This window comes from Phyllobates terribilis, unplaced genomic scaffold (assembly GCF_046119375.1).
Source record: "Phyllobates terribilis strain yellow unplaced genomic scaffold, ASM4611937v1 Scaffold_971__1_contigs__length_502685, whole genome shotgun sequence".
Classification (NCBI taxonomy): Eukaryota; Metazoa; Chordata; class Amphibia; order Anura; family Dendrobatidae; genus Phyllobates; species Phyllobates terribilis.
In genome coordinates this window covers 442,726-464,701 of record NW_027363731.1, presented here as the reverse complement: position 1 = coordinate 464,701, position 21,976 = coordinate 442,726, and the positions used below count along the sequence as shown (strand labels likewise).

At 41.7% G+C, this 21,976-nt stretch overlaps 13 non-coding genes across 13 annotated transcripts; all 13 read right to left on the bottom strand.

The window, feature by feature from the left end:
- Positions 1 to 1,351: 1,351 nt before the first annotated feature.
- Positions 1,352 to 1,424, bottom strand: TRNAT-CGU (transfer RNA threonine (anticodon CGU)). Its single transcript has one exon. It is a non-coding gene; the product is annotated as a tRNA-Thr (tRNA).
- A 1,623-nt stretch (positions 1,425 to 3,047) lies between these two features.
- On the bottom strand, positions 3,048 to 3,120 carry TRNAT-CGU (transfer RNA threonine (anticodon CGU)). The gene has a single exon. It is a non-coding gene; the product is annotated as a tRNA-Thr (tRNA).
- Positions 3,121 to 4,743: 1,623 nt separating this feature from the next.
- TRNAT-CGU (transfer RNA threonine (anticodon CGU)) lies at positions 4,744 to 4,816 on the bottom strand. Its single transcript has one exon. It is a non-coding gene; the product is annotated as a tRNA-Thr (tRNA).
- A 1,623-nt stretch (positions 4,817 to 6,439) lies between these two features.
- On the bottom strand, positions 6,440 to 6,512 carry TRNAT-CGU (transfer RNA threonine (anticodon CGU)). Its single transcript has one exon. It is a non-coding gene; the product is annotated as a tRNA-Thr (tRNA).
- A 1,624-nt stretch (positions 6,513 to 8,136) lies between these two features.
- Positions 8,137 to 8,209, bottom strand: TRNAT-CGU (transfer RNA threonine (anticodon CGU)). Its single transcript has one exon. It is a non-coding gene; the product is annotated as a tRNA-Thr (tRNA).
- A 1,623-nt stretch (positions 8,210 to 9,832) lies between these two features.
- TRNAT-CGU (transfer RNA threonine (anticodon CGU)) lies at positions 9,833 to 9,905 on the bottom strand. The gene has a single exon. It is a non-coding gene; the product is annotated as a tRNA-Thr (tRNA).
- A 1,623-nt stretch (positions 9,906 to 11,528) lies between these two features.
- TRNAT-CGU (transfer RNA threonine (anticodon CGU)) lies at positions 11,529 to 11,601 on the bottom strand. Its single transcript has one exon. It is a non-coding gene; the product is annotated as a tRNA-Thr (tRNA).
- Positions 11,602 to 13,224: 1,623 nt separating this feature from the next.
- On the bottom strand, positions 13,225 to 13,297 carry TRNAT-CGU (transfer RNA threonine (anticodon CGU)). The gene has a single exon. It is a non-coding gene; the product is annotated as a tRNA-Thr (tRNA).
- Positions 13,298 to 14,921: 1,624 nt separating this feature from the next.
- On the bottom strand, positions 14,922 to 14,994 carry TRNAT-CGU (transfer RNA threonine (anticodon CGU)). Its single transcript has one exon. It is a non-coding gene; the product is annotated as a tRNA-Thr (tRNA).
- A 1,622-nt stretch (positions 14,995 to 16,616) lies between these two features.
- On the bottom strand, positions 16,617 to 16,689 carry TRNAT-CGU (transfer RNA threonine (anticodon CGU)). The gene has a single exon. It is a non-coding gene; the product is annotated as a tRNA-Thr (tRNA).
- Positions 16,690 to 18,312: 1,623 nt separating this feature from the next.
- Positions 18,313 to 18,385, bottom strand: TRNAT-CGU (transfer RNA threonine (anticodon CGU)). The gene has a single exon. It is a non-coding gene; the product is annotated as a tRNA-Thr (tRNA).
- A 1,623-nt stretch (positions 18,386 to 20,008) lies between these two features.
- Positions 20,009 to 20,081, bottom strand: TRNAT-CGU (transfer RNA threonine (anticodon CGU)). The gene has a single exon. It is a non-coding gene; the product is annotated as a tRNA-Thr (tRNA).
- Positions 20,082 to 21,705: 1,624 nt separating this feature from the next.
- TRNAT-CGU (transfer RNA threonine (anticodon CGU)) lies at positions 21,706 to 21,778 on the bottom strand. The gene has a single exon. It is a non-coding gene; the product is annotated as a tRNA-Thr (tRNA).
- Positions 21,779 to 21,976: the final 198 nt, after the last annotated feature.

Sequence of the window (21,976 nt, the reverse complement as noted above, 5' to 3'; positions counted from 1 at the left end):
GTTTTGGCACTTCATTCTGACCCTTCACGCAAGATTCAATTTGGATTCGTAGCTCAACTCATTCTCAACCACCCCTTTTTACACCAAAGTGTCAAGAGACTCAACAACTCATGGGTCCTGTAAGTTATTTGGATTCCCATTTCCTTTCTAATGGAAAACGTTGTAGAATTGAATGGAAAAGTTCTAAGTTGGTGACAAAATCTCTCGAGAAAAGGAGGGAACAGTGCCCCGTGTGAGGCTCAAACTCACAACCTTCAGATTACGAGACTGACGCACTGCCTACTGCGCTAACGAAGCAAGTTGCACCTGCAGATCTGCAGAAGTTTATTGTGCATAGCAGAAAACTTATTTTTTTCATAATGTCACTGAGACGTTAGCGCATCTTTTCCCATATGGTTTAGCGGTTAGGATTCCTGGTTCTCACCCAGGTGGCCCGGGTTCGACTCCCGGTATGGGAATGCACCTTTATCTTAGCTACTGCCACCATTCAAAGACTGACGCGTGTTTTTCAATCAAAAATGTTTCTGGTAGATTTTCACTTTGCAACAAAAATACTTAACATTGGCGATGCATTATGACTTTTGCAAAAGATTTCCTTTTGTTTCATAGCTTAAGCCTTTTTCAACTACACAGTTTTGCACAAAAGTGTCAAGGGACTCAACAAGCCATGTGTCCTGTCAGTCATTAGGGCTCCCATGTTCTTTCTAATCGGAAACAGTTTAGAACTGAATTGGAAAGTTCAGAGTTAGTGACAAAATCTCTTGAGAAAAGGAGGATGGCACTTGTGAGCAAAAAACTCATGATCTTCAAATTATTCAACTGACGTGCCAAAAACCTTGACCATGTAGCGTGTTTTAGCTCTTGTAATGTTTATGTTTTGTATTCAAAGCAAAACACTCTTTTTTTTTTTTTTTTTTTTTACACCTGTCTTGCTGTTTACTGTACTGCTTACACCATGTGGAGAAAGACTTAGTTAGTATTCCTGGTTGACTGGTTCAATTCCTGCTATGGGAGAGACTTTTTTTTGGGACTAGTGTCCACATTCCAAAGCCGACACGTGCCTTGCAGACAGAATCAGTTTAGGTTGGAACTGCTCTTTGCTGCCAAAAATGCAGACCACCAGATTTTTTGGATATTTATTTGCACAAAAGCTTATTTGATGTCATATCTCAAACCATTCATATCTCTCACTTTTAATTCCTGGGTGTTAAGGGACTCAACAAGCCTTTATCCCTGTCTGTCATTGGAGCTCCCCTTCCATCAATTGGTGATGTTTTGTTACTGAATGGAAAAGAGCTGTGACTCTCTAGCCAAGATAGTGGCAAAATCAGTTACGGAAACAAGGTACCAGTGCCCCATGTGAGAATCGAACTCACGACCTTCAGATTACGAGACTGACGCGCTACCTGCTGCGCTAACGAGGCAAGATGCATGTAATAATCTGCGGAAGTTGCTTGTGCAAAGCAGTACACCTCTTTTTTTTCATATTGTAAGTGAGCTGGCAGTACATCTTCTCCCGTATGGTCTAGCGCTTAGGATTCCTGGTTTTCACCCAGGTGGCCTGGGTTCGACTCCCGGTATGGAAACGCATCCTTTTCTACACCGTTGCCAACATTCAAAGACTGACGTGTGTTTTTAAAACAAACGTATTTCAGGTAGGATTTGTTTTTTTCAGGCAAAAATGCTGAACGCCCGCGTTTTGGCACTTCATTCTGACCCTTCACGCAAGATTCAATTTGGATTCGTAGCTCAACTCATTCTCAACCACCCCTTTTTACACCAAAGTGTCAAGAGACTCAACAACTCATGGGTCCTGTAAGTTATTTGGATTCCCATTTCCTTTCTAATGGAAAACGTTGTAGAATTGAATGGAAAAGTTCTAAGTTGGTGACAAAATCTCTCGAGAAAAGGAGGGAACAGTGCCCCGTGTGAGGCTCAAACTCACAACCTTCAGATTACGAGACTGACGCACTACCTACTGCGCTAACGAAGCAAGTTGCACCTGCAGATCTGCAGAAGTTTATTGTGCATAGCAGAAAACTTATTTTTTTCATAATGTCACTGAGACGTTAGCGCATCTTTTCCCATATGGTTTAGCGGTTAGGATTCCTGGTTCTCACCCAGGTGGCCCGGGTTCGACTCCCGGTATGGGAATGCACCTTTATCTTAGCTACTGCCACCATTCAAAGACTGACGCGTGTTTTTCAATCAAAAATGTTTCTGGTAGATTTTCACTTTGCAACAAAAATACTTAACATTGGCGATGCATTATGACTTTTGCAAAAGATTTCCTTTTGTTTCATAGCTTAAGCCTTTTTCAACTACACAGTTTTGCACAAAAGTGTCAAGGGACTCAACAAGCCATGTGTCCTGTCAGTCATTAGGGCTCCCATGTTCTTTCTAATCGGAAACAGTTTAGAACTGAATTGGAAAGTTCAGAGTTAGTGACAAAATCTCTTGAGAAAAGGAGGATGGCACTTGTGAGCAAAAAACTCATGATCTTCAAATTATTCAACTGACGTGCCAAAAACCTTGACCATGTAGCGTGTTTTAGCTCTTGTAATGTTTATGTTTTGTATTCAAAGCAAAACACTCTTTTTTTTTTTTTTTTTTTTTACACCTGTCTTGCTGTTTACTGTACTGCTTACACCATGTGGAGAAAGACTTAGTTAGTATTCCTGGTTGACTGGTTCAATTCCTGCTATGGGAGAGACTTTTTTTTGGGACTAGTGTCCACATTCCAAAGCCGACACGTGCCTTGCAGACAGAATCAGTTTAGGTTGGAACTGCTCTTTGCTGCCAAAAATGCAGACCACCAGATTTTTTGGATATTTATTTGCACAAAAGCTTATTTGATGTCATATCTCAAACCATTCATATCTCTCACTTTTAATTCCTGGGTGTTAAGGGACTCAACAAGCCTTTATCCCTGTCTGTCATTGGAGCTCCCCTTCCATCAATTGGTGATGTTTTGTTACTGAATGGAAAAGAGCTGTGACTCTCTAGCCAAGATAGTGGCAAAATCAGTTACGGAAACAAGGTACCAGTGCCCCATGTGAGAATCGAACTCACGACCTTCAGATTACGAGACTGACGCGCTACCTGCTGCGCTAACGAGGCAAGATGCATGTAATAATCTGCGGAAGTTGCTTGTGCAAAGCAGTACACCTCTTTTTTTTCATATTGTAAGTGAGCTGGCAGTACATCTTCTCCCGTATGGTCTAGCGCTTAGGATTCCTGGTTTTCACCCAGGTGGCCTGGGTTCGACTCCCGGTATGGAAACGCATCCTTTTCTACACCGTTGCCAACATTCAAAGACTGACGTGTGTTTTTAAAACAAACGTATTTCAGGTAGGATTTGTTTTTTTCAGGCAAAAATGCTGAACGCCCGCGTTTTGGCACTTCATTCTGACCCTTCACGCAAGATTCAATTTGGATTCGTAGCTCAACTCATTCTCAACCACCCCTTTTTACACCAAAGTGTCAAGAGACTCAACAACTCATGGGTCCTGTAAGTTATTTGGATTCCCATTTCCTTTCTAATGGAAAACGTTGTAGAATTGAATGGAAAAGTTCTAAGTTGGTGACAAAATCTCTCGAGAAAAGGAGGGAACAGTGCCCCGTGTGAGGCTCAAACTCACAACCTTCAGATTACGAGACTGACGCACTACCTACTGCGCTAACGAAGCAAGTTGCACCTGCAGATCTGCAGAAGTTTATTGTGCATAGCAGAAAACTTATTTTTTTCATAATGTCACTGAGACGTTAGCGCATCTTTTCCCATATGGTTTAGCGGTTAGGATTCCTGGTTCTCACCCAGGTGGCCCGGGTTCGACTCCCGGTATGGGAATGCACCTTTATCTTAGCTACTGCCACCATTCAAAGACTGACGCGTGTTTTTCAATCAAAAATGTTTCTGGTAGATTTTCACTTTGCAACAAAAATACTTAACATTGGCGATGCATTATGACTTTTGCAAAAGATTTCCTTTTGTTTCATAGCTTAAGCCTTTTTCAACTACACAGTTTTGCACAAAAGTGTCAAGGGACTCAACAAGCCATGTGTCCTGTCAGTCATTAGGGCTCCCATGTTCTTTCTAATCGGAAACAGTTTAGAACTGAATTGGAAAGTTCAGAGTTAGTGACAAAATCTCTTGAGAAAAGGAGGATGGCACTTGTGAGCAAAAAACTCATGATCTTCAAATTATTCAACTGACGTGCCAAAAACCTTGACCATGTAGCGTGTTTTAGCTCTTGTAATGTTTATGTTTTGTATTCAAAGCAAAACACTCTTTTTTTTTTTTTTTTTTTTTACACCTGTCTTGCTGTTTACTGTACTGCTTACACCATGTGGAGAAAGACTTAGTTAGTATTCCTGGTTGACTGGTTCAATTCCTGCTATGGGAGAGACTTTTTTTTGGGACTAGTGTCCACATTCCAAAGCCGACACGTGCCTTGCAGACAGAATCAGTTTAGGTTGGAACTGCTCTTTGCTGCCAAAAATGCAGACCACCAGATTTTTTGGATATTTATTTGCACAAAAGCTTATTTGATGTCATATCTCAAACCATTCATATCTCTCACTTTTAATTCCTGGGTGTTAAGGGACTCAACAAGCCTTTATCCCTGTCTGTCATTGGAGCTCCCCTTCCATCAATTGGTGATGTTTTGTTACTGAATGGAAAAGAGCTGTGACTCTCTAGCCAAGATAGTGGCAAAATCAGTTACGGAAACAAGGTACCAGTGCCCCATGTGAGAATCGAACTCACGACCTTCAGATTACGAGACTGACGCGCTACCTGCTGCGCTAACGAGGCAAGATGCATGCAATAATCTGCGGAAGTTGCTTATGCAAAGCAGTACACCTCTTTTTTTTCATATTGTAAGTGAGCTGGCAGTACATCTTCTCCCGTATGGTCTAGCGCTTAGGATTCCTGGTTTTCACCCAGGTGGCCTGGGTTCGACTCCCGGTATGGAAACGCATCCTTTTCTACACCGTTGCCAACATTCAAAGACTGACGTGTGTTTTTAAAACAAACGTATTTCAGGTAGGATTTGTTTTTTTCAGGCAAAAATGCTGAACGCCCGCGTTTTGGCACTTCATTCTGACCCTTCACGCAAGATTCAATTTGGATTCGTAGCTCAACTCATTCTCAACCACCCCTTTTTACACCAAAGTGTCAAGAGACTCAACAACTCATGGGTCCTGTAAGTTATTTGGATTCCCATTTCCTTTCTAATGGAAAACGTTGTAGAATTGAATGGAAAAGTTCTAAGTTGGTGACAAAATCTCTCGAGAAAAGGAGGGAACAGTGCCCCGTGTGAGGCTCAAACTCACAACCTTCAGATTACGAGACTGACGCACTACCTACTGCGCTAACGAAGCAAGTTGCACCTGCAGATCTGCAGAAGTTTATTGTGCATAGCAGAAAACTTATTTTTTTCATAATGTCACTGAGACGTTAGCGCATCTTTTCCCATATGGTTTAGCGGTTAGGATTCCTGGTTCTCACCCAGGTGGCCCGGGTTCGACTCCCGGTATGGGAATGCACCTTTATCTTAGCTACTGCCACCATTCAAAGACTGACGCGTGTTTTTCAATCAAAAATGTTTCTGGTAGATTTTCACTTTGCAACAAAAATACTTAACATTGGCGATGCATTATGACTTTTGCAAAAGATTTCCTTTTGTTTCATAGCTTAAGCCTTTTTCAACTACACAGTTTTGCACAAAAGTGTCAAGGGACTCAACAAGCCATGTGTCCTGTCAGTCATTAGGGCTCCCATGTTCTTTCTAATCGGAAACAGTTTAGAACTGAATTGGAAAGTTCAGAGTTAGTGACAAAATCTCTTGAGAAAAGGAGGATGGCACTTGTGAGCAAAAAACTCATGATCTTCAAATTATTCAACTGACGTGCCAAAAACCTTGACCATGTAGCGTGTTTTAGCTCTTGTAATGTTTATGTTTTGTATTCAAAGCAAAACACTCTTTTTTTTTTTTTTTTTTTTTACACCTGTCTTGCTGTTTACTGTACTGCTTACACCATGTGGAGAAAGACTTAGTTAGTATTCCTGGTTGACTGGTTCAATTCCTGCTATGGGAGAGACTTTTTTTTGGGACTAGTGTCCACATTCCAAAGCCGACACGTGCCTTGCAGACAGAATCAGTTTAGGTTGGAACTGCTCTTTGCTGCCAAAAATGCAGACCACCAGATTTTTTGGATATTTATTTGCACAAAAGCTTATTTGATGTCATATCTCAAACCATTCATATCTCTCACTTTTAATTCCTGGGTGTTAAGGGACTCAACAAGCCTTTATCCCTGTCTGTCATTGGAGCTCCCCTTCCATCAATTGGTGATGTTTTGTTACTGAATGGAAAAGAGCTGTGACTCTCTAGCCAAGATAGTGGCAAAATCAGTTACGGAAACAAGGTACCAGTGCCCCATGTGAGAATCGAACTCACGACCTTCAGATTACGAGACTGACGCGCTACCTGCTGCGCTAACGAGGCAAGATGCATGTAATAATCTGCGGAAGTTGCTTGTGCAAAGCAGTACACCTCTTTTTTTTCATATTGTAAGTGAGCTGGCAGTACATCTTCTCCCGTATGGTCTAGCGCTTAGGATTCCTGGTTTTCACCCAGGTGGCCTGGGTTCGACTCCCGGTATGGAAACGCATCCTTTTCTACACCGTTGCCAACATTCAAAGACTGACGTGTGTTTTTAAAACAAACGTATTTCAGGTAGGATTTGTTTTTTTCAGGCAAAAATGCTGAACGCCCGCGTTTTGGCACTTCATTCTGACCCTTCACGCAAGATTCAATTTGGATTCGTAGCTCAACTCATTCTCAACCACCCCTTTTTACACCAAAGTGTCAAGAGACTCAACAACTCATGGGTCCTGTAAGTTATTTGGATTCCCATTTCCTTTCTAATGGAAAACGTTGTAGAATTGAATGGAAAAGTTCTAAGTTGGTGACAAAATCTCTCGAGAAAAGGAGGGAACAGTGCCCCGTGTGAGGCTCAAACTCACAACCTTCAGATTACGAGACTGACGCACTACCTACTGCGCTAACGAAGCAAGTTGCACCTGCAGATCTGCAGAAGTTTATTGTGCATAGCAGAAAACTTATTTTTTTAATAATGTCACTGAGACGTTAGCGCATCTTTTCCCATATGGTTTAGCGGTTAGGATTCCTGGTTCTCACCCAGGTGGCCCGGGTTCGACTCCCGGTATGGGAATGCACCTTTATCTTAGCTACTGCCACCATTCAAAGACTGACGCGTGTTTTTCAATCAAAAATGTTTCTGGTAGATTTTCACTTTGCAACAAAAATACTTAACATTGGCGATGCATTATGACTTTTGCAAAAGATTTCCTTTTGTTTCATAGCTTAAGCCTTTTTCAACTACACAGTTTTGCACAAAAGTGTCAAGGGACTCAACAAGCCATGTGTCCTGTCAGTCATTAGGGCTCCCATGTTCTTTCTAATCGGAAACAGTTTAGAACTGAATTGGAAAGTTCAGAGTTAGTGACAAAATCTCTTGAGAAAAGGAGGATGGCACTTGTGAGCAAAAAACTCATGATCTTCAAATTATTCAACTGACGTGCCAAAAACCTTGACCATGTAGCGTGTTTTAGCTCTTGTAATGTTTATGTTTTGTATTCAAAGCAAAACACTCTTTTTTTTTTTTTTTTTTTTTTACACCTGTCTTGCTGTTTACTGTACTGCTTACACCATGTGGAGAAAGACTTAGTTAGTATTCCTGGTTGACTGGTTCAATTCCTGCTATGGGAGAGACTTTTTTTTGGGACTAGTGTCCACATTCCAAAGCCGACACGTGCCTTGCAGACAGAATCAGTTTAGGTTGGAACTGCTCTTTGCTGCCAAAAATGCAGACCACCAGATTTTTTGGATATTTATTTGCACAAAAGCTTATTTGATGTCATATCTCAAACCATTCATATCTCTCACTTTTAATTCCTGGGTGTTAAGGGACTCAACAAGCCTTTATCCCTGTCTGTCATTGGAGCTCCCCTTCCATCAATTGGTGATGTTTTGTTACTGAATGGAAAAGAGCTGTGACTCTCTAGCCAAGATAGTGGCAAAATCAGTTACGGAAACAAGGTACCAGTGCCCCATGTGAGAATCGAACTCACGACCTTCAGATTACGAGACTGACGCGCTACCTGCTGCGCTAACGAGGCAAGATGCATGCAATAATCTGCGGAAGTTGCTTATGCAAAGCAGTACACCTCTTTTTTTTCATATTGTAAGTGAGCTGGCAGTACATCTTCTCCCGTATGGTCTAGCGCTTAGGATTCCTGGTTTTCACCCAGGTGGCCTGGGTTCGACTCCCGGTATGGAAACGCATCCTTTTCTACACCGTTGCCAACATTCAAAGACTGACGTGTGTTTTTAAAACAAACGTATTTCAGGTAGGATTTGTTTTTTTCAGGCAAAAATGCTGAACGCCCGCGTTTTGGCACTTCATTCTGACCCTTCACGCAAGATTCAATTTGGATTCGTAGCTCAACTCATTCTCAACCACCCCTTTTTACACCAAAGTGTCAAGAGACTCAACAACTCATGGGTCCTGTAAGTTATTTGGATTCCCATTTCCTTTCTAATGGAAAACGTTGTAGAATTGAATGGAAAAGTTCTAAGTTGGTGACAAAATCTCTCGAGAAAAGGAGGGAACAGTGCCCCGTGTGAGGCTCAAACTCACAACCTTCAGATTACGAGACTGACGCACTACCTACTGCGCTAACGAAGCAAGTTGCACCTGCAGATCTGCAGAAGTTTATTGTGCATAGCAGAAAACTTATTTTTTTCATAATGTCACTGAGACGTTAGCGCATCTTTTCCCATATGGTTTAGCGGTTAGGATTCCTGGTTCTCACCCAGGTGGCCCGGGTTCGACTCCCGGTATGGGAATGCACCTTTATCTTAGCTACTGCCACCATTCAAAGACTGACGCGTGTTTTTCAATCAAAAATGTTTCTGGTAGATTTTCACTTTGCAACAAAAATACTTAACATTGGCGATGCATTATGACTTTTGCAAAAGATTTCCTTTTGTTTCATAGCTTAAGCCTTTTTCAACTACACAGTTTTGCACAAAAGTGTCAAGGGACTCAACAAGCCATGTGTCCTGTCAGTCATTAGGGCTCCCATGTTCTTTCTAATCGGAAACAGTTTAGAACTGAATTGGAAAGTTCAGAGTTAGTGACAAAATCTCTTGAGAAAAGGAGGATGGCACTTGTGAGCAAAAAACTCATGATCTTCAAATTATTCAACTGACGTGCCAAAAACCTTGACCATGTAGCGTGTTTTAGCTCTTGTAATGTTTATGTTTTGTATTCAAAGCAAAACACTCTTTTTTTTTTTTTTTTTTTTTACACCTGTCTTGCTGTTTACTGTACTGCTTACACCATGTGGAGAAAGACTTAGTTAGTATTCCTGGTTGACTGGTTCAATTCCTGCTATGGGAGAGACTTTTTTTTGGGACTAGTGTCCACATTCCAAAGCCGACACGTGCCTTGCAGACAGAATCAGTTTAGGTTGGAACTGCTCTTTGCTGCCAAAAATGCAGACCACCAGATTTTTTGGATATTTATTTGCACAAAAGCTTATTTGATGTCATATCTCAAACCATTCATATCTCTCACTTTTAATTCCTGGGTGTTAAGGGACTCAACAAGCCTTTATCCCTGTCTGTCATTGGAGCTCCCCTTCCATCAATTGGTGATGTTTTGTTACTGAATGGAAAAGAGCTGTGACTCTCTAGCCAAGATAGTGGCAAAATCAGTTACGGAAACAAGGTACCAGTGCCCCATGTGAGAATCGAACTCACGACCTTCAGATTACGAGACTGACGCGCTACCTGCTGCGCTAACGAGGCAAGATGCATGTAATAATCTGCGGAAGTTGCTTGTGCAAAGCAGTACACCTCTTTTTTTTCATATTGTAAGTGAGCTGGCAGTACATCTTCTCCCGTATGGTCTAGCGCTTAGGATTCCTGGTTTTCACCCAGGTGGCCTGGGTTCGACTCCCGGTATGGAAACGCATCCTTTTCTACACCGTTGCCAACATTCAAAGACTGACGTGTGTTTTTAAAACAAACGTATTTCAGGTAGGATTTGTTTTTTTCAGGCAAAAATGCTGAACGCCCGCGTTTTGGCACTTCATTCTGACCCTTCACGCAAGATTCAATTTGGATTCGTAGCTCAACTCATTCTCAACCACCCCTTTTTACACCAAAGTGTCAAGAGACTCAACAACTCATGGGTCCTGTAAGTTATTTGGATTCCCATTTCCTTTCTAATGGAAAACGTTGTAGAATTGAATGGAAAAGTTCTAAGTTGGTGACAAAATCTCTCGAGAAAAGGAGGGAACAGTGCCCCGTGTGAGGCTCAAACTCACAACCTTCAGATTACGAGACTGACGCACTACCTACTGCGCTAACGAAGCAAGTTGCACCTGCAGATCTGCAGAAGTTTATTGTGCATAGCAGAAAACTTATTTTTTTCATAATGTCACTGAGACGTTAGCGCATCTTTTCCCATATGGTTTAGCGGTTAGGATTCCTGGTTCTCACCCAGGTGGCCCGGGTTCGACTCCCGGTATGGGAATGCACCTTTATCTTAGCTACTGCCACCATTCAAAGACTGACGCGTGTTTTTCAATCAAAAATGTTTCTGGTAGATTTTCACTTTGCAACAAAAATACTTAACATTGGCGATGCATTATGACTTTTGCAAAAGATTTCCTTTTGTTTCATAGCTTAAGCCTTTTTCAACTACACAGTTTTGCACAAAAGTGTCAAGGGACTCAACAAGCCATGTGTCCTGTCAGTCATTAGGGCTCCCATGTTCTTTCTAATCGGAAACAGTTTAGAACTGAATTGGAAAGTTCAGAGTTAGTGACAAAATCTCTTGAGAAAAGGAGGATGGCACTTGTGAGCAAAAAACTCATGATCTTCAAATTATTCAACTGACGTGCCAAAAACCTTGACCATGTAGCGTGTTTTAGCTCTTGTAATGTTTATGTTTTGTATTCAAAGCAAAACACTCTTTTTTTTTTTTTTTTTTTTTACACCTGTCTTGCTGTTTACTGTACTGCTTACACCATGTGGAGAAAGACTTAGTTAGTATTCCTGGTTGACTGGTTCAATTCCTGCTATGGGAGAGACTTTTTTTTGGGACTAGTGTCCACATTCCAAAGCCGACACGTGCCTTGCAGACAGAATCAGTTTAGGTTGGAACTGCTCTTTGCTGCCAAAAATGCAGACCACCAGATTTTTTGGATATTTATTTGCACAAAAGCTTATTTGATGTCATATCTCAAACCATTCATATCTCTCACTTTTAATTCCTGGGTGTTAAGGGACTCAACAAGCCTTTATCCCTGTCTGTCATTGGAGCTCCCCTTCCATCAATTGGTGATGTTTTGTTACTGAATGGAAAAGAGCTGTGACTCTCTAGCCAAGATAGTGGCAAAATCAGTTACGGAAACAAGGTACCAGTGCCCCATGTGAGAATCGAACTCACGACCTTCAGATTACGAGACTGACGCGCTACCTGCTGCGCTAACGAGGCAAGATGCATGTAATAATCTGCGGAAGTTGCTTGTGCAAAGCAGTACACCTCTTTTTTTTCATATTGTAAGTGAGCTGGCAGTACATCTTCTCCCGTATGGTCTAGCGCTTAGGATTCCTGGTTTTCACCCAGGTGGCCTGGGTTCGACTCCCGGTATGGAAACGCATCCTTTTCTACACCGTTGCCAACATTCAAAGACTGACGTGTGTTTTTAAAACAAACGTATTTCAGGTAGGATTTGTTTTTTTCAGGCAAAAATGCTGAACGCCCGCGTTTTGGCACTTCATTCTGACCCTTCACGCAAGATTCAATTTGGATTCGTAGCTCAACTCATTCTCAACCACCCCTTTTTACACCAAAGTGTCAAGAGACTCAACAACTCATGGGTCCTGTAAGTTATTTGGATTCCCATTTCCTTTCTAATGGAAAACGTTGTAGAATTGAATGGAAAAGTTCTAAGTTGGTGACAAAATCTCTCGAGAAAAGGAGGGAACAGTGCCCCGTGTGAGGCTCAAACTCACAACCTTCAGATTACGAGACTGACGCACTACCTACTGCGCTAACGAAGCAAGTTGCACCTGCAGATCTGCAGAAGTTTATTGTGCATAGCAGAAAACTTATTTTTTTCATAATGTCACTGAGACGTTAGCGCATCTTTTCCCATATGGTTTATCGGTTAGGATTCCTGGTTCTCACCCAGGTGGCCCGGGTTCGACTCCCGGTATGGGAATGCACCTTTATCTTAGCTACTGCCACCATTCAAAGACTGACGCGTGTTTTTCAATCAAAAATGTTTCTGGTAGATTTTCACTTTGCAACAAAAATACTTAACATTGGCGATGCATTATGACTTTTGCAAAAGATTTCCTTTTGTTTCATAGCTTAAGCCTTTTTCAACTACACAGTTTTGCACAAAAGTGTCAAGGGACTCAACAAGCCATGTGTCCTGTCAGTCATTAGGGCTCCCATGTTCTTTCTAATCGGAAACAGTTTAGAACTGAATTGGAAAGTTCAGAGTTAGTGACAAAATCTCTTGAGAAAAGGAGGATGGCACTTGTGAGCAAAAAACTCATGATCTTCAAATTATTCAACTGACGTGCCAAAAACCTTGACCATGTAGCGTGTTTTAGCTCTTGTAATGTTTATGTTTTGTATTCAAAGCAAAACACTCTTTTTTTTTTTTTTTTTTTTTACACCTGTCTTGCTGTTTACTGTACTGCTTACACCATGTGGAGAAAGACTTAGTTAGTATTCCTGGTTGACTGGTTCAATTCCTGCTATGGGAGAGACTTTTTTTTGGGACTAGTGTCCACATTCCAAAGCCGACACGTGCCTTGCAGACAGAATCAGTTTAGGTTGGAACTGCTCTTTGCTGCCAAAAATGCAGACCACCAGATTTTTTGGATATTTATTTGCACAAAAGCTTATTTGATGTCATATCTCAAACCATTCATATCTCTCACTTTTAATTCCTGGGTGTTAAGGGACTCAACAAGCCTTTATCCCTGTCTGTCATTGGAGCTCCCCTTCCATCAATTGGTGATGTTTTGTTACTGAATGGAAAAGAGCTGTGACTCTCTAGCCAAGATAGTGGCAAAATCAGTTACGGAAACAAGGTACCAGTGCCCCATGTGAGAATCGAACTCACGACCTTCAGATTACGAGACTGACGCGCTACCTGCTGCGCTAACGAGGCAAGATGCATGTAATAATCTGCGGAAGTTGCTTGTGCAAAGCAGTACACCTCTTTTTTTTCATATTGTAAGTGAGCTGGCAGTACATCTTCTCCCGTATGGTCTAGCGCTTAGGATTCCTGGTTTTCACCCAGGTGGCCTGGGTTCGACTCCCGGTATGGAAACGCATCCTTTTCTACACCGTTGCCAACATTCAAAGACTGACGTGTGTTTTTAAAACAAACGTATTTCAGGTAGGATTTGTTTTTTTCAGGCAAAAATGCTGAACGCCCGCGTTTTGGCACTTCATTCTGACCCTTCACGCAAGATTCAATTTGGATTCGTAGCTCAACTCATTCTCAACCACCCCTTTTTACACCAAAGTGTCAAGAGACTCAACAACTCATGGGTCCTGTAAGTTATTTGGATTCCCATTTCCTTTCTAATGGAAAACGTTGTAGAATTGAATGGAAAAGTTCTAAGTTGGTGACAAAATCTCTCGAGAAAAGGAGGGAACAGTGCCCCGTGTGAGGCTCAAACTCACAACCTTCAGATTACGAGACTGACGCACTACCTACTGCGCTAACGAAGCAAGTTGCACCTGCAGATCTGCAGAAGTTTATTGTGCATAGCAGAAAACTTATTTTTTTAATAATGTCACTGAGACGTTAGCGCATCTTTTCCCATATGGTTTAGCGGTTAGGATTCCTGGTTCTCACCCAGGTGGCCCGGGTTCGACTCCCGGTATGGGAATGCACCTTTATCTTAGCTACTGCCACCATTCAAAGACTGACGCGTGTTTTTCAATCAAAAATGTTTCTGGTAGATTTTCACTTTGCAACAAAAATACTTAACATTGGCGATGCATTATGACTTTTGCAAAAGATTTCCTTTTGTTTCATAGCTTAAGCCTTTTTCAACTACACAGTTTTGCACAAAAGTGTCAAGGGACTCAACAAGCCATGTGTCCTGTCAGTCATTAGGGCTCCCATGTTCTTTCTAATCGGAAACAGTTTAGAACTGAATTGGAAAGTTCAGAGTTAGTGACAAAATCTCTTGAGAAAAGGAGGATGGCACTTGTGAGCAAAAAACTCATGATCTTCAAATTATTCAACTGACGTGCCAAAAACCTTGACCATGTAGCGTGTTTTAGCTCTTGTAATGTTTATGTTTTGTATTCAAAGCAAAACACTCTTTTTTTTTTTTTTTTTTTTTTACACCTGTCTTGCTGTTTACTGTACTGCTTACACCATGTGGAGAAAGACTTAGTTAGTATTCCTGGTTGACTGGTTCAATTCCTGCTATGGGAGAGACTTTTTTTTGGGACTAGTGTCCACATTCCAAAGCCGACACGTGCCTTGCAGACAGAATCAGTTTAGGTTGGAACTGCTCTTTGCTGCCAAAAATGCAGACCACCAGATTTTTTGGATATTTATTTGCACAAAAGCTTATTTGATGTCATATCTCAAACCATTCATATCTCTCACTTTTAATTCCTGGGTGTTAAGGGACTCAACAAGCCTTTATCCCTGTCTGTCATTGGAGCTCCCCTTCCATCAATTGGTGATGTTTTGTTACTGAATGGAAAAGAGCTGTGACTCTCTAGCCAAGATAGTGGCAAAATCAGTTACGGAAACAAGGTACCAGTGCCCCATGTGAGAATCGAACTCACGACCTTCAGATTACGAGACTGACGCGCTACCTGCTGCGCTAACGAGGCAAGATGCATGCAATAATCTGCGGAAGTTGCTTGTGCAAAGCAGTACACCTCTTTTTTTTCATATTGTAAGTGAGCTGGCAGTACATCTTCTCCCGTATGGTCTAGCGCTTAGGATTCCTGGTTTTCACCCAGGTGGCCTGGGTTCGACTCCCGGTATGGAAACGCATCCTTTTCTACACCGTTGCCAACATTCAAAGACTGACGTGTGTTTTTAAAACAAACGTATTTCAGGTAGGATTTGTTTTTTTCAGGCAAAAATGCTGAACGCCCGCGTTTTGGCACTTCATTCTGACCCTTCACGCAAGATTCAATTTGGATTCGTAGCTCAACTCATTCTCAACCACCCCTTTTTACACCAAAGTGTCAAGAGACTCAACAACTCATGGGTCCTGTAAGTTATTTGGATTCCCATTTCCTTTCTAATGGAAAACGTTGTAGAATTGAATGGAAAAGTTCTAAGTTGGTGACAAAATCTCTCGAGAAAAGGAGGGAACAGTGCCCCGTGTGAGGCTCAAACTCACAACCTTCAGATTACGAGACTGACGCACTACCTACTGCGCTAACGAAGCAAGTTGCACCTGCAGATCTGCAGAAGTTTATTGTGCATAGCAGAAAACTTATTTTTTTCATAATGTCACTGAGACGTTAGCGCATCTTTTCCCATATGGTTTAGCGGTTAGGATTCCTGGTTCTCACCCAGGTGGCCCGGGTTCGACTCCCGGTATGGGAATGCACCTTTATCTTAGCTACTGCCACCATTCAAAGACTGACGCGTGTTTTTCAATCAAAAATGTTTCTGGTAGATTTTCACTTTGCAACAAAAATACTTAACATTGGCGATGCATTATGACTTTTGCAAAAGATTTCCTTTTGTTTCATAGCTTAAGCCTTTTTCAACTACACAGTTTTGCACAAAAGTGTCAAGGGACTCAACAAGCCATGTGTCCTGTCAGTCATTAGGGCTCCCATGTTCTTTCTAATCGGAAACAGTTTAGAACTGAATTGGAAAGTTCAGAGTTAGTGACAAAATCTCTTGAGAAAAGGAGGATGGCACTTGTGAGCAAAAAACTCATGATCTTCAAATTATTCAACTGACGTGCCAAAAACCTTGACCATGTAGCGTGTTTTAGCTCTTGTAATGTTTATGTTTTGTATTCAAAGCAAAACACTCTTTTTTTTTTTTTTTTTTTTACACCTGTCTTGCTGTTTACTGTACTGCTTACACCATGTGGAGAAAGACTTAGTTAGTATTCCTGGTTGACTGGTTCAATTCCTGCTATGGGAGAGACTTTTTTTTGGGACTAGTGTCCACATTCCAAAGCCGACACGTGCCTTGCAGACAGAATCAGTTTAGGTTGGAACTGCTCTTTGCTGCCAAAAATGCAGACCACCAGATTTTTTGGATATTTATTTGCACAAAAGCTTATTTGATGTCATATCTCAAACCATTCATATCTCTCACTTTTAATTCCTGGGTGTTAAGGGACTCAACAAGCCTTTATCCCTGTCTGTCATTGGAGCTCCCCTTCCATCAATTGGTGATGTTTTGTTACTGAATGGAAAAGAGCTGTGACTCTCTAGCCAAGATAGTGGCAAAATCAGTTACGGAAACAAGGTACCAGTGCCCCATGTGAGAATCGAACTCACGACCTTCAGATTACGAGACTGACGCGCTACCTGCTGCGCTAACGAGGCAAGATGCATGCAATAATCTGCGGAAGTTGCTTGTGCAAAGCAGTACACCTCTTTTTTTTCATATTGTAAGTGAGCTGGCAGTACATCTTCTCCCGTATGGTCTAGCGCTTAGGATTCCTGGTTTTCACCCAGGTGGCCTGGGTTCGACTCCCGGTATGGAAACGCATCCTTTTCTACACCGTTGCCAACATTCAAAGACTGACGTGTGTTTTTAAAACAAACGTATTTCAGGTAGGATTTGTTTTTTTCAGGCAAAAATGCTGAACGCCCGCGTTTTGGCACTTCATTCTGACCCTTCACGCAAGATTCAATTTGGATTCGTAGCTCAACTCATTCTCAACCACCCCTTTTTACACCAAAGTGTCAAGAGACTCAACAACTCATGGGTCCTGTAAGTTATTTGGATTCCCATTTCCTTTCTAATGGAAAACGTTGTAGAATTGAATGGAAAAGTTCTAAGTTGGTGACAAAATCTCTCGAGAAAAGGAGGGAACAGTGCCCCGTGTGAGGCTCAAACTCACAACCTTCAGATTACGAGACTGACGCACTACCTACTGCGCTAACGAAGCAAGTTGCACCTGCAGATCTGCAGAAGTTTATTGTGCATAGCAGAAAACTTATTTTTTTCATAATGTCACTGAGACGTTAGCGCATCTTTTCCCATATGGTTTAGCGGTTAGGATTCCTGGTTCTCACCCAGGTGGCCCGGGTTCGACTCCCGGTATGGGAATGCACCTTTATCTTAGCTACTGCCACCATTCAAAGACTGACGCGTGTTTTTCAATCAAAAATGTTTCTGGTAGATTTTCACTTTGCAACAAAAATACTTAACATTGGCGATGCATTATGACTTTTGCAAAAGATTTCCTTTTGTTTCATAGCTTAAGCCTTTTTCAACTACACAGTTTTGCACAAAAGTGTCAAGGGACTCAACAAGCCATGTGTCCTGTCAGTCATTAGGGCTCCCATGTTCTTTCTAATCGGAAACAGTTTAGAACTGAATTGGAAAGTTCAGAGTTAGTGACAAAATCTCTTGAGAAAAGGAGGATGGCACTTGTGAGCAAAAAACTCATGATCTTCAAATTATTCAACTGACGTGCCAAAAACCTTGACCATGTAGCGTGTTTTAGCTCTTGTAATGTTTATGTTTTGTATTCAAAGCAAAACACTCTTTTTTTTTTTTTTTTTTTTTACACCTGTCTTGCTGTTTACTGTACTGCTTACACCATGTGGAGAAAGACTTAGTTAGTATTCCTGGTTGACTGGTTCAATTCCTGCTATGGGAGAGACTTTTTTTTGGGACTAGTGTCCACATTCCAAAGCCGACACGTGCCTTGCAGACAGAATCAGTTTAGGTTGGAACTGCTCTTTGCTGCCAAAAATGCAGACCACCAGATTTTTTGGATATTTATTTGCACAAAAGCTTATTTGATGTCATATCTCAAACCATTCATATCTCTCACTTTTAATTCCTGGGTGTTAAGGGACTCAACAAGCCTTTATCCCTGTCTGTCATTGGAGCTCCCCTTCCATCAATTGGTGATGTTTTGTTACTGAATGGAAAAGAGCTGTGACTCTCTAGCCAAGATAGTGGCAAAATCAGTTACGGAAACAAGGTACCAGTGCCCCATGTGAGAATCGAACTCACGACCTTCAGATTACGAGACTGACGCGCTACCTGCTGCGCTAACGAGGCAAGATGCATGCAATAATCTGCGGAAGTTGCTTGTGCAAAGCAGTACACCTCTTTTTTTTCATATTGTAAGTGAGCTGGCAGTACATCTTCTCCCGTATGGTCTAGCGCTTAGGATTCCTGGTTTTCACCCAGGTGGCCTGGGTTCGACTCCCGGTATGGAAACGCATCCTTTTCTACACCGTTGCCAACATTCAAAGACTGACGTGTGTTTTTAAAACAAACGTATTTCAGGTAGGATTTGTTTTTTTCAGGCAAAAATGCTGAACGCCCGCGTTTTGGCACTTCATTCTGACCCTTCACGCAAGATTCAATTTGGATTCGTAGCTCAACTCATTCTCAACCACCCCTTTTTACACCAAAGTGTCAAGAGACTCAACAACTCATGGGTCCTGTAAGTTATTTGGATTCCCATTTCCTTTCTAATGGAAAACGTTGTAGAATTGAATGGAAAAGTTCTAAGTTGGTGACAAAATCTCTCGAGAAAAGGAGGGAACAGTGCCCCGTGTGAGGCTCAAACTCACAACCTTCAGATTACGAGACTGACGCACTACCTACTGCGCTAACGAAGCAAGTTGCACCTGCAGATCTGCAGAAGTTTATTGTGCATAGCAGAAAACTTATTTTTTTCATAATGTCACTGAGACGTTAGCGCATCTTTTCCCATATGGTTTAGCGGTTAGGATTCCTGGTTCTCACCCAGGTGGCCCGGGTTCGACTCCCGGTATGGGAATGCACCTTTATCTTAGCTACTGCCACCATTCAAAGACTGACGCGTGTTTTTCAATCAAAAATGTTTCTGGTAGATTTTCACTTTGCAACAAAAATACTTAACATTGGCGATGCATTATGACTTTTGCAAAAGATTTCCTTTTGTTTCATAGCTTAAGCCTTTTTCAACTACACAGTTTTGCACAAAAGTGTCAAGGGACTCAACAAGCCATGTGTCCTGTCAGTCATTAGGGCTCCCATGTTCTTTCTAATCGGAAACAGTTTAGAACTGAATTGGAAAGTTCAGAGTTAGTGACAAAATCTCTTGAGAAAAGGAGGATGGCACTTGTGAGCAAAAAACTCATGATCTTCAAATTATTCAACTGACGTGCCAAAAACCTTGACCATGTAGCGTGTTTTAGCTCTTGTAATGTTTATGTTTTGTATTCAAAGCAAAACACTCTTTTTTTTTTTTTTTTTTTTTACACCTGTCTTGCTGTTTACTGTACTGCTTACACCATGTGGAGAAAGACTTAGTTAGTATTCCTGGTTGACTGGTTCAATTCCTGCTATGGGAGAGACTTTTTTTTGGGACTAGTGTCCACATTCCAAAGCCGACACGTGCCTTGCAGACAGAATCAGTTTAGGTTGGAACTGCTCTTTGCTGCCAAAAATGCAGACCACCAGATTTTTTGGATATTTATTTGCACAAAAGCTTATTTGATGTCATATCTCAAACCATTCATATCTCTCACTTTTAATTCCTGGGTGTTAAGGGACTCAACAAGCCTTTATCCCTGTCTGTCATTGGAGCTCCCCTTCCATCAATTGGTGATGTTTTGTTACTGAATGGAAAAGAGCTGTGACTCTCTAGCCAAGATAGTGGCAAAATCAGTTACGGAAACAAGGTACCAGTGCCCCATGTGAGAATCGAACTCACGACCTTCAGATTACGAGACTGACGCGCTACCTGCTGCGCTAACGAGGCAAGATGCATGTAATAATCTGCGGAAGTTGCTTGTGCAAAGCAGTACACCTCTTTTTTTTCATATTGTAAGTGAGCTGGCAGTACATCTTCTCCCGTATGGTCTAGCGCTTAGGATTCCTGGTTTTCACCCAGGTGGCCTGGGTTCGACTCCCGGTATGGAAACGCATCCTTTTCTACACCGTTGCCAACATTCAAAGACTGACGTGTGTTTTTAAAACAAACGTATTTCAGGTAGGATTTGTTTTTTTCAGGCAAAAATGCTGAACGCCCGCGTTTTGGCACTTCATTCTGACCCTTCACGCAAGATTCAATTTGGATTCGTAGCTCAACTCATTCTCAACCACCCCTTTTTACACCAAAGTGTCAAGAGACTCAACAACTCATGGGTCCTGTAAGTTATTTGGATTCCCATTTCCTTTCTAATGGAAAACGTTGTAGAATTGAATGGAAAAGTTCTAAGTTGGTGACAAAATCTCTCGAGAAAAGGAGGGAACAGTGCCCCGTGTGAGGCTCAAACTCACAACCTTCAGATTACGAGACTGACGCACTACCTACTGCGCTAACGAAGCAAGTTGCACCTGCAGATCTGCAGAAGTTTATTGTGCATAGCAGAAAACTTATTTTTTTCATAATGTCACTGAGACGTTAGCGCATCTTTTCCCATATGGTTTAGCGGTTAGGATTCCTGGTTCTCACCCAGGTGGCCCGGGTTCGACTCCCGGTATGGGAATGCACCTTTATCTTAGCTACTGCCACCATTCAAAGACTGACGCGTGTTTTTCAATCAAAAATGTTTCTGGTAGATTTTCACTTTGCAACAAAAATACTTAACATTGGCGATGCATTATGACTTTTGCAAAAGATTTCCTTTTGTTTCATAGCTTAAGCCTTTTTCAACTACACAGTTTTGCACAAAAGTGTCAAGGGACTCAACAAGCCATGTGTCCTGTCAGTCATTAGGGCTCCCATGTTCTTTCTAATCGGAAACAGTTTAGAACTGAATTGGAAAGTTCAGAGTTAGTGACAAAATCTCTTGAGAAAAGGAGGATGGCACTTGTGAGCAAAAAACTCATGATCTTCAAATTATTCAACTGACGTGCCAAAAACCTTGACCATGTAGCGTGTTTTAGCTCTTGTAATGTTTATGTTTTGTATTCAAAGCAAAACACTCTTTTTTTTTTTTTTTTTTTTTTACACCTGTCTTGCTGTTTACTGTACTGCTTACACCATGTGGAGAAAGACTTAGTTAGTATTCCTGGTTGACTGGTTCAATTCCTGCTATGGGAGAGACTTTTTTTTGGGACTAGTGTCCACATTCCAAAGCCGACACGTGCCTTGCAGACAGAATCAGTTTAGGTTGGAACTGCTCTTTGCTGCCAAAAATGCAGACCACCAGATTTTTTGGATATTTATTTGCACAAAAGCTTATTTGATGTCATATCTCAAACCATTCATATCTCTCACTTTTAATTCCTGGGTGTTAAGGGACTCAACAAGCCTTTATCCCTGTCTGTCATTGGAGCTCCCCTTCCATCAATTGGTGATGTTTTGTTACTGAATGGAAAAGAGCTGTGACTCTCTAGCCAAGATAGTGGCAAAATCAGTTACGGAAACAAGGTACCAGTGCCCCATGTGAGAATCGAACTCACGACCTTCAGATTACGAGACTGACGCGCTACCTGCTGCGCTAACGAGGCAAGATGCATGCAATAATCTGCGGAAGTTGCTTGTGCAAAGCAGTACACCTCTTTTTTTTCATATTGTAAGTGAGCTGGCAGTACATCTTCTCCCGTATGGTCTAGCGCTTAGGATTCCTGGTTTTCACCCAGGTGGCCTGGGTTCGACTCCCGGTATGGAAACGCATCCTTTTCTACACCGTTGCCAACATTCAAAGA